The sequence below is a fragment of the Microtus oregoni genome, unplaced genomic scaffold (genome assembly GCF_018167655.1).
Source record: "Microtus oregoni isolate MIOR12 unplaced genomic scaffold, Mior012 000001F_ref0000356, whole genome shotgun sequence".
Lineage (NCBI taxonomy): Eukaryota > Metazoa > Chordata > Mammalia > Rodentia > Cricetidae > Microtus > Microtus oregoni.
The window spans coordinates 33,277,597-33,289,059 of NW_024543060.1; the positions used below are offsets into that span (position 1 = coordinate 33,277,597).

At 43.4% G+C, this 11,463-nt stretch overlaps 1 long non-coding RNA gene across 1 annotated transcript; it reads right to left on the reverse strand.

The window, feature by feature from the left end:
* Window positions 1-1,828: 1,828 nt before the first annotated feature.
* LOC121462495 lies at window positions 1,829-11,384 on the reverse strand. The gene is made up of 3 exons (XR_005976331.1): window positions 10,512-11,384; window positions 10,207-10,423; window positions 1,829-2,102 (listed from the first exon to the last, which is right to left on the reverse strand). It is a non-coding gene; the product is annotated as an uncharacterized LOC121462495 (long non-coding RNA).
* Window positions 11,385-11,463: the final 79 nt, after the last annotated feature.

The following is an 11,463-nucleotide window of genomic DNA, read 5'->3' on the forward strand; positions in this document are numbered from 1 at the left end:
TTTCCCTCCCCTCTTTTCCCACTTTTTAAGATGGCAATTTTTGTTACGTTTTAAATGAACACATAATTGGACATGTTTACTAGGCTTCTCCTTTTTTCTCCTTTCTGTGCTGTTATGAAGCTTAAGGTTACACACAAATTAGTCAGGTGTTTATTGACCGCATCCCCCTCCTTTTTTAGAAAGGGTCTCACTATGTAGCACTGGACGGTCTGGAGCTCACGAAGGTCTTGCCTCTGCCTCCCAAGTGCTGGATTTAAAGGCCTGTACCATCATATTTTGACAGATTATTTTAAGATTTGTGTGTGTGTGCACGTGTGTGTGTGATAGGATAACTGCTAAGAGCCATTTCTGTCCCAGGAACTCAATGTGAGGCTCTAGGCCTCCTTGGCAAGCACTTTTACAGGATGAGTCATCTTGACTGCTTCCCTCTTGTGAGCTCAAAAGATCCCTGAGGTTGACTTTAATGCATCAGTTCTTTACACAGCATGTACAAGTTGGGAGTGGATGGCTGCACTCAGCACTTTACAGCTTGTGTTTTCCCCTAAGCCCCTGTCAGTTTCCTGAGTCGGTTCCCTTCAACTGTCCTATGCTCTGTTTCAGTTTACAGAATTTCATGTTCTCCTCAAGGCCAACACAAGCATCAAAGTCCATTCTGCCTTCATCATGGGTAGGTTGCCCCATGACAGTTACTTTGTATTCTGAGTGTGTGTGGTGTGTGTGTGTGTGTGTGTGTGTGTGTGTGTGTTGTGTTTTACCTTCAATGAGACCAGATACTTTTTTCTGGAAAAGCCTTGCTGTACTTTTGAAAATCACTTATTTCCCAGGGAAATAGCTAACCCACCTTCTCTCAATGCATACACAATATCACAGATTCATCGTGTTTCTTCCGTCATCTCTGCGTACCTGCCTTTTGTTGACAGTTGTCATTAACCCCCCAACTCATTGTGTCTGGGGTTCTAAACGTCAACAGTAACGCTTTGGTCACGGTTATAATGATCTAGCTGTTTTGGGAAGGCATGGTGACTCATGCTTGAAATTTCAGCAGTCTGGAAGCTGAGGCAGGAGACTACCAGCTGTACAAAGCATAAAACCCTGTCTTTTACAAAATGGAATAAGTCAGATTTTCTGAAAATTGTCTAGCGACATGAGAATGATTTTTATCTTTTTCAAATTGGAAAGGCCAGCTTGTGACTTGGGGTGTGCCTTGCTTCATAATCCTGGCTTTGGTGTCAGCAACACAATCGCCATGTTGGGTTGTAAAGCCAGAAGAAGGCTGGCTCTACCATGGCAGGGTACTAGGATTACTCTCTGCTTGTTTCTCAAAATTAAAGTGTTACATATAATGAAAACTATATTAAGTCTGGTGATAGTGCAGTCTATAATCCCAGTCCTCGTGAGGCAGAAGTACATCAACTTGGCGAGTTCAAGCACAGTCTAGACAACAAGTAGACTTCAAACCAGCTCAAGCTGTGTGGGAGACACCGCCTCAAGTATTTTTTTTTTTTTTTTTTTTTTTTTAGTTTTTCGAGACAGGGTTTCTCTGTAGCTTTGGAGCCTGTCCTGGCACTAGCTCTTGTAGACCAGGCTGGCCTCGAACTCACAGAGATCCGCCTGCCTCTGCCTCCCGAGTACTGGGATTAAAGGCGTGCGCCACCACCGCCCGGCCCACCTCAAGTATTTCCAACTACTTTAAAAAGACAAGATTGCCACAATGTCCTTTCTGACATTTGATTTAGCTGTGTGTGTGTGTGTGTGTGTGTGTGCGCGCACAGACACATGTATACACATGGTCTTTATTCAGACGTGCATGGTAGAGACAAAGCTGGGAGATGTGAACATAGCAAACGTGAATTCATTAACATGCTGCCCCGCACAGTAGAGAAACGAAGGGTCTGGACCACTTGAGGAAAACGAAGCTTTTTAACTGAGATTCATTCAGCCGTCTTCCTGGGTTGCTGATGCTTCCTGTCAGCTGAACTGTGACAGATACGAATCTGGGATGTCTAATCCTAGACAGCAGGAGCTGATGTTTGAAATAAATCAGTCTTCCTCACTTTTAGACCTTTTTGTTCTTTTCTTTTTGATTCAAAATTATTTCAAGCCTATGAAAATTCAAGAATACTGTTAAAATTCTCTCATGTACCTGTCTCCCAAATTCAATTACCAATTTGCTGAACTGATTCTACTTTCTTGTCCCAGTCCATGTAATTCTCTCTCTCTCTCTCTCTCTCTCTCTCTCTCTCTCTCTCTCTCACACACACACACACACACACACACACTCCTACTTAACTTGCAAGTTAGTTGCAGATCCTGTACTCTTCTCCTGTAAATATTTAAGTGTCATATCCTTAAAATAAAAGGATATTCTTTTTACATATTCAGTTGCATAAGCAAGTCCAAACACATAGGATTGTAGCATTATACGTTATACTTAAATTTTTATTACTACCTCAGTAATAATGTTTGGCCCCGTTCCATCTAAATTAAACAAGAACTGAACATTCCTCCCCCCCCCCCCCTTTGGTTTTACAAGACAGGGTTTCTCTGTAGCTTTGGAGCCTGTCCTGGAACTAGCTCTTGCAGACCAGTATGGCCTCGAACTCTGCCTCCCAAGTGCTGGGATTAAAGGCCTGAGGCACCACACAGAGAAACTTTCCTTTAAAAAGGAATATTCCAGAGATATGCTCTGCCCTTTATCACATTTACATATCAGTGGCTTTGTTCATGTTCACTTGAGAATGCAGTGCACTTGAGAGGGCATGCGTGTGTCAGGTGTCTCTCAAGCCATTGTCTTACCTTATCTTTGGAAGTAGACTCTCACTGAATATTGGGCTCACTGGTTCAGCAAGGCTGGTTCGTGGCCTCAGCCGAAACTTGCTTTGTCACTCCGTCTGTGTGTGTATTCTGATGTGTGCGGGAGAATATGAACAGTGGGCGTCACTGTCGCCCTGGCCTATTGGGGGAGGGTCTCTAGCTGAACCTGCACGTCATGTTTTGTCATCTGACTGGCTTGCTCACCCTGAAAATTCTGTCCACCTTTGGAGTCTGAAATTACAGGACACACACACACACACATACACACACAGCTACTGCTTTGTCCTGGAGGATCTGATATCCAGTCCTGACACCTGGCAGCAAGGACTTCCCCCAGAAAGGCATGTCTTGAGGCCCCAACATGCCAGGCTTTCTGGTAGATTCTAGGGATCTGACTCAAGTCCTCGCGCTCATGTGGCTTTAGCAACTACACTGTCCCCTCAGCCCACATGTAACGTTCTTGATGACGTCGTCAGTTCACTGTAGTTTGAGCTGTCTGGTTGTGCCTCCTGATTAAATCCAGCTTGTGATTTTTTTAAAAAGATTTATTTATGCCGGGCGGTGGTGGCGCACGCCTTTAATCCCAGCACTTGGGAGGCAGAGGCAGGCGGATCTCTGTGAGTTCGAGACCAGCCTGGTCTACAAGAGCTAGTTCCAGGACAGGCTCCAAAACCACAGAGAAACCCTGTCTCAAAAAACCAAAAAAAAAAAAAAAAAAAAAACCCAAAAAAGATTTATTTATTTTTGTGTGCTTTGGTGTTTTGCCTGTATGTATGTTTATGTGTGGACACCAGATTCCTGGGAATCAGCGTTACAGACAGTTGTGAGCTGCCAGGTGAGTGCTGGGAATTGAACCCAGGTCCTCTGGAAGAGCAACCAGCACTTTTAACTGTTGAGCCTTCTCTCCAGCCCCAGAGTATGAATTTTTGGTAAACAAAATGTAATCGATGCCATACCGTTGTCAATTCTCATCAGGATGGCCACGGCCTGTTCTTTCTACTGATGGTACGGCTGATTTTGTTCATGTACGGTAGTCTCTATCAGGATTTTTGTTGTTAAAGCGTCATCTTCCATTATACTTAACACTCTAATCTTTATGGAAATACAATGGGGTTCTGTAGGAGAGCTCCTTCTGCTTCAGAATGTCACTTAGTCACCTATCCTCTGTTGCTCAAATCCATTAACACTATGAGGGTCACAACACGGTGACTGTAACTCACGTCTTCTACGTTTTGGATAGCGTATTAGTCCATTTACTGTGGTTTTAATAAAAGACCTGAGCTGGTCTTTCCTTCCCATGCTACCACCATGGCACCCATGACAAAAACCTGTGGCAAAGTGGGGGCAGAAAAAGAACGGGACATGAAGTTCACTCTTGACAGCTGCCAGCACCTTGCTGAAGGGGTGAGTTCATGGGTTCTGCCCGCTTCCAAGAGTTTCTCTAGGAGACAGTCCAAGTAAAGGGCAAAGCTGGAGTCAGGGTAGAGGGGTTGTAACCATGGGGAGGAGCCAGAGTGAGATTACTTTACCTTCTGAGGTGCCCTTGCCCACACGGTATTTGAGATGTCTTACCAAAAACAATACCGAGAGAAGGATAAACCACACGGTTGGTGACGTGTAGTTCACCAGCCTCAGAGTTATGATTGCGTTGTTCATGAGATGAGAATTGTAATGTTTTGTGTGAATAAGATTTGAGAACCACAACAGAAGTTCCAGAGCCGGGTGTTTGATAAAGAACGCAGCTGGGAGGTTGGGAGTGTCTGTCAGTGGTAAATGTGGCATCTGTGTGTCCACGGAGGCCACGATGGTGGAGGCCTGCTCCTCACAGAGTCATTCTGTGTCACGTGCTGTAGAACCAGAAGCGTTTGCCAACACTCAGTTTCTACAAGGCAGCCGTCATCACAATCACCTCCAATTGGAATTTCTTTTCTTTTTTTCTTTTTTTTTTTTTGGTTTTTCGAGACAGGGTTTCTCTGTGGTTTTGGAGCCTGTCCTGGAACTAGCTCTTGTAGACCAGGCTGGTCTCGAACTCACAGAGATCCGCCTGCCTCTGCCTCCCAAGTGCTGGGATTAAAGGCGTGCGCCACCACCGCCCGGCTCCAATTGGATTTTCAAAATTAAAAAAGTTTTAGGGACTGGGAAAAGGGGGTATTAGAAGACGGTGAGCATCCACCAATAAAAACGTGATAGGGGTTTCACACAGCACCTCTTTAATGATTAGGGCCACTCTACTTAGCTCTAGGTGCCATTGGGGGGAGGATGTAGGCTCTTATATAGGACTCAAAATGACCAAGGATAACCTTAAATTCCTGCCTGCTTCCTCTTCCCAAGTACTGAGATTCCCTGTATCCCTTTTGCCTCTTTTCAAAACAGTGTGTTGTCTGTGTTTTGTTTGTTTATTTGTTTTGTTTTTCAAAATAGGGCTTCTTTGTGCAGTTCTGGATGCCCTGGAACTGTCTGTAGACCAGGCTGGCCTTGAACTCCGAGATCTGCTGCCTGCCTCTGACTTGTTAGTGGCAAGCACTAACAAGGCCAGCCTCAAAACACTGTTTTAAATGGAGGGAAATGGGAGGCGGTGGCGGGGAAGAGACAGAAATCTTTAATAAATAAATAAATTTAAAAAAAATAAATAAATACAAAAAAATAAATGATTACAACGAAGTGACAAAATAAAATGAGACAGACAAAAATCAGCCTGAGCAAAAAATTATCATGCAGGGAGGAGGTCCCGCTGGCTGTGTAAGACACAAATCAAAGGATTGTATGCATTTACAATTAATCATTCCCAGGCTATACCTTCCTGACTTCCAACCCAATCTCTTCTCCAGTGAACCCTTAAAGTCCGTGGGCTTAGGAGCGAGTCTGAGCGAGTTGTGGCTATACTTGCTGACTTCAAATGGAAAGTCATGTGCTCATTCCTAGTTCCAACCAACCCTTGACTACAAAAAGAGAATATATTCTCTCTTTTTTTTTTTTGGTTTTTCGAAACTGGGTTTCTCTGTGGTTTGGAGCCTGTCCTGGAACTAGCTCTGTAGACCAGGCTGGTCTCGAACTCACAGAGATCCACCTGCCTCTGCCTACTGAGTGCTGGGATTAAAGGCGTGTGCCACCACTGCCCGGCTAAGAGAATATATTCTTACAATATTTTTTATTCTGTTTACAAGTGATAGACATTTGGTGGTGGTGCACACCTTTAATCCCAGCACTCCGGAGGCAGAGGCAGGGAACTCTCTGAGTTTGAGGCCAGCCTGGTCTACAGAGTAAGTTCCAGAATAGCCAGGGCTGTGTAGTAGAGAGAAACCTTGTTTTGAGAAACAAAAACAAAACAAACAAACAAAATGAATGGAATCTAGTAGCCAGAGGTGGTCGGGACTCACTCTGTCATCCAGACGCCTTGTGCTCATGACTGACCTCCTTCAGTCTCTTAAGTAGTGGAGCTGTAGATATGTGCTGTTTGCCTGGTTTCAAAATCCACTACTTTGCGCTTTTTTTTCACCTCGGTGGGCACGGGTTTATAAAACCTCTGTTTTTCATTTCCTTCTCCTCTACAACTCTTTTACTTCCTCAGCCATGACTTTCCCCCCTTCCTTCTTTTCTTTTCCTAAAAAATATTTTTGCTATTATTTTAAATTATGTGCACCTGTGTGTGTGTGTGTGTGTGTGTGTGTGTGTAGTGTGTGTGTGTGCACACTCACAGGCACACACATCTGCGGAGATCAGAGGCATTCAATTCCCCAGAGGGGAAGGGGAAGTGGTGTTACAGGTGGTGGTGTGCCACGTGATAGAGGCACCGGGAACCCAACTCTAGTCACAGTATATACTCTTCAAGTCACCTCTCCACCTTACTGTTCTTTGTTGAGGCAAGAATCGTCCTGTGTAGCCCAGGTCAACCTTGAACTCTAAATCTCCTGCCTCAACCTCCCAAATGATGTGATTGGTGGCATGCCCACCAAACCCTGATTTTATATATACATATATATGTAAATGTATAAATATATCACATATATGCTATACATAGGATACATGCGTTACTATACTATTGTTGGATATCTAAGTTATTTCCAACACTATACCGAAATGTATGTTTATAGTATATATTTTCTAGATGGAGCATTATCTGTCTTCGTTTTCGATGAGCTCTTGCTGGGTCACTCTGGATGAGCTCAGGTTGCTCTCAAATTTGTACCTATTCTCCTGGCTCTGCCTCTGGGGGCTGGGATCACAGTAGTGTGCCACCAGGCCTCACTTATTTTCTTAAGGTCATTCATAGGTTTTGCCTTCTTCATACTTGTTGACCAACTGTCCTCCCGCAACGCTGTCCAGGCGTCCATGACCGCAGCGGCACGTGGAATTGTGGCACTAGTCCAGCACCATTGTTACTCCTTTCATCCCCGAATCAACGTCCACAGGGATGGTCCCTGGGAACCGTACAGGGACCTGGAGCAGTCCCGCCTGCACCCCACAGCCTGGTGCCCTGACTGATTTTTGTCACAGCGTGGCTAGCAATTGGCTCATTGTGATGCTGATGAGGTAGCAACCCTGATGTTCTAAAAGATTGTTGTCTGGAAGTGCTCCAGGCCAGGAACTGTCTCTCCACCTTCTCTATCATATTTTGAGTCAGAATTCAAATACCGTCCAGTTGAAGCCGCCCTAGGCCTGTCCTATAACTCTGTCTAGGGCATTCCCGTTTGTCATTTTTGTCTGCTTAGCATACCAACAAGGTGGAAAATCAATCTCAGTCCCTCCAAAAGGTAAACCTCTATTATTTTTTTCCCCCAAAAGTACTACTAGTGTTTTAAAACTAGGGTGGATAAATTGCACTCTGTCAGTGCACACTGGGAGCCTTGAGAAATATCATAGAGAATGCATTGAAATCCAAAACTTAAAAAATATGTATTTCTTATAAACAAGGGACAGGAGACAGTGCACAATCAAGATATTAAATTGTTTTCTTGGGAATATGTCGTTTTAAATTTCACAAAAATGAAGCCTTTAAAATATTTTAATTACATATCTGTCATCACAAAAGAAACGAAAGAGCGCCTCGTCTCTTTGTCTTTAAAGCTCTTGAATCATAGTGATTCGCATTTTGTCTCATCTCAGTGGGAACTTGGACTGACTGTGTTACTGTCTCGGTAACTTTTTTTAAATGTAGTAATGAAATACTAAAAAGATTAAAGATATGAAGTGTTCTAGAGGATAAAATATCTTCTGTGTTCCCATTGATCCAGATCCTACCAGGGATACACAGTGCATAAAAAACTCACTTTTAATTAAATAGTCTTATCCTAGGGCCCTGGGTGCTCACTTATCAGGAGTTAGTTTTGCTCTTTCTTGTGCCTTTTTCTGTGGTCTGGTATCACTTGGTAATTCAACACCGCCTGTACGGAAATGGAATATCCTGTGGATATTCTCCGGGTGACAGTGAGATTTGGGTGACTCCCTGTGATTAATGAACAACTGACTAGCTACGTTTCTGTCGTCGTGGTGTGTTCTCGTGAATACTGTGGCACTGTCCTGCAGATCGTTCCTGGCTTCTCCTCGGCTCATTCAGAAGCTGTTTTTATCTCTTTTCTCCTCTGCCTCTTGCACACCCCCGCCCCCGTAGCTGGATGCCGGCTCAGCCCCCACACATTCAGGCGTATTTATTCCCGTAAAGATAGTGACACTTGGGTTTATTCTAAGATTAAATCCGCGCTGCCCGGTGACTAAGGACCTAAGCATTCACGCTGCCCCATCCTTCCCCTCCTTGCCCGCTTGACTACACCACATTTTTCTTCCTTTCCCTCAGAATCCTCTGTTTTGGCACACTTCAATTCACACACTGCTGCCAGGCCACTAATTGATTTCTGAAACCTGACATTTGTTTTCTGTTTTCTCCCATCTTCTTTAATGGTACAGGACTACTCAGCAGGGAGGAATGCAAAGACCTAAAAAGTTCAAAGTAATTGAGGATCTGTCCATTCACACGGGCTGGCTGCACGCCAACGTAGAACCTCGAAAATCTGAAAAATATTGATCACGTTTTAACCCTTCTTTGGAAGCTGATGGGGCAGGTTGTCAGCAGTCATGTTTGCCTTGGTTAAACATGTTTTCTGTATGCTTAGAACAGCATGGCACACACCTTAGAAAAGGATTACCTTCCAATTTCCGTACTATTGCACACGACCAAGCTAGTTAGTTTCTGTGAGACTGCATAGCTGAGGATTTGAGAGAAACCATGACTTACTTAAAAGTGGCAGCCCTATTTCCCAAGTCTTTATGTCAGCAATGAAATTTAAATAAATCCTGCCATATTTGAGCAAAAAGTAGATATACAAATATTTTAAAAGCAAAACTGTAAATGCATCAGCTATGTGAACCAGGCCAAAGTCAGGTCAGGCTCATATATATGTATGTATATATATACATAGGTATACACATACGTACATACATATATATAGTCTTTTTAAACGTGGGAAAATAAAGAAGTGACAAGACTATAAAAATATGATCTGAAGAGCTTGTCAAATAGTTTGTGGGCTTTTGTTTTGCTGCAATGGAAAACCTTGTAAGGGTAGCGTGTTAAAAAGCCAGTGTTTAACTTAGAAGGATCTCTAGTGTAAAAACAAAAATGGGTCTTATTGCAGTAAAAAGGCATGGCCCACAGAAGCTCTAATGACAAAAAAAAAAAAAGAAAAGGTTTAGATAGGTTTAAAAGCAAATTAAAATAAACATAAATTCGAAGATGTATTGAGTTTAAATTGGATTAAACTTAAAGGGAAATGGAGGAAAAACAATCTATTAAGTGTTATCAAAACCATACTTGGTGGTTTGATTGTATTATGAACATTAAGTAACTAAAAGTCTTAAAAAAAAAATCAACTGTTCTTTTAAAAAGTTAAATCCAGAGCCAGGCGATGGTGGCACACGCCTTTAATCCCAGCACTCGGTAGGCAGAGGCAGGTGGATCTCTGTGAGTTCGAGACCAGCCTGGTCTACAGAGCTAGTTCCAGGACAGGCTCCAAAGCCACAGAGAAACCCTGTCTCGAAAAACCAAAAAAAAAAAAAAAAAAAAGTTAAATCCAACACCAATTCTCTGACCTGCCTCTGAGCTATTTGATCGCATGATTGGGTTTAATAAGAGAGAAAATGAGGCCGGATTTTTGAAGATGAAGGCTGAGCACACGAGATTGGTCACTTAGAGACACAGGTGCAAAGACACTTATTAAAAAGCACTCTGGTGTCACGAAAGCAGACATCACCCGTCCTCTGAACGCGACAACCACAACTATAAAAATGAATCATTACTCACAGGAAGGAAAAGGGAGAAAAGAAATCGAGTTCACAGGATGATTTTATCTTTGCTGAAAAAAAGCAAGCATGTGATACTTTCTGTGCATATTCACTTACCTGGATTTGGAAAGGGGACGTGCACCCCTGATACACTCTTTGAGGTGCATTTCTTCCCTAGGAGCCTTTTAAGCGGTGCTGCCCTGTGAAGAGGCCAGTGTGCTCTCCATGAGTGTGCTGCTATAATATGCTGTCGATGTATGTGCATATGTAGTCATATTACAGGCATTTTTGTCAAAGTTTATCGTTCCGGCTTCGTAATCAGTCACATAAAGTCCTGTACAAGACCATTAAGGATCAAGGGAAGTAGTTTCCTTTGGTGATTGCTGGGAAAAATTTAAAAAATTTAAAAAACAAACACTTACCCTCCATTAAAAACAACCCAACCTGTGGGTAGTAATGTATTTAGCTGTTACGTTCCTACAGGTTTGGGTTTCCAGTTTTCAGAGCCCTTGACTATCTGTGAATGTTTGTGACTTCTTTGGTTCCCGTTTCGTAGGAAAAGGTGCCACTGTATTAGGTAGATGGGCTATACTTATCTGAAAATATTAAACTCCGCTTTCCCCCTCTGGAGACTACAGTGCTAGCAAAAATAAGCCAAAGATGTAATGTCTATTTAAATACCCAGTTGAGCTGGCTGTTAGTTCTCAAGTTAGATTCCATGCTCCGGCTAGAATCAACATGGTTTAAATATTAAAAACTTCATAATTCATAAGGCCAACCCCACCTCTTCGGCACGTACGGCGACGGAAGGTAGAAAGGTCTGTGGAAACTTGTAGCTGCTTAAATACCGTAGGGGGAAAAACGCCAAGGTTGGTATGCAAGGATTTGAGAAAATGCTTGACATTACAGCTTTTATTCAGGGCATAAGGGATCTGCTAAAGGATAGATAGACCCACTGCTGAAAACACAGAAATGAGACCCGTTTTACATTTGTTACCATAGTGCCTCTTGTTTTCCTCTGAACTTCAGTTTGTATACTTAAAAAGACACATTCATCGCAGAGGACTGGAAACCTCAGCTCCCCCACCTAACTGCCTTCGGTCTTCAGCTTTCGAGTTTCAGGTCCTTGCACAACACCTAAGACGTGCAATACTTTTTTTTTTTTTTTTTTTTTTTGCCCTAATCCTGGCAGAGAACAGTTCGGAGAGATCTCCCTCCACGTCTCCACCCTGATTTCCCCTCTTCCTAGATTCCGCCCGCTCCTCTCTTTCCCTCCGCCCTGTGCTCCGCCGGCCCAATCTGTCAGAGAAGTTGTGTACAAACTGCGCCGCAGCCCTGCGCGCGAAGCTCGTGGCCCGCGAGGGGTGCGGTCGG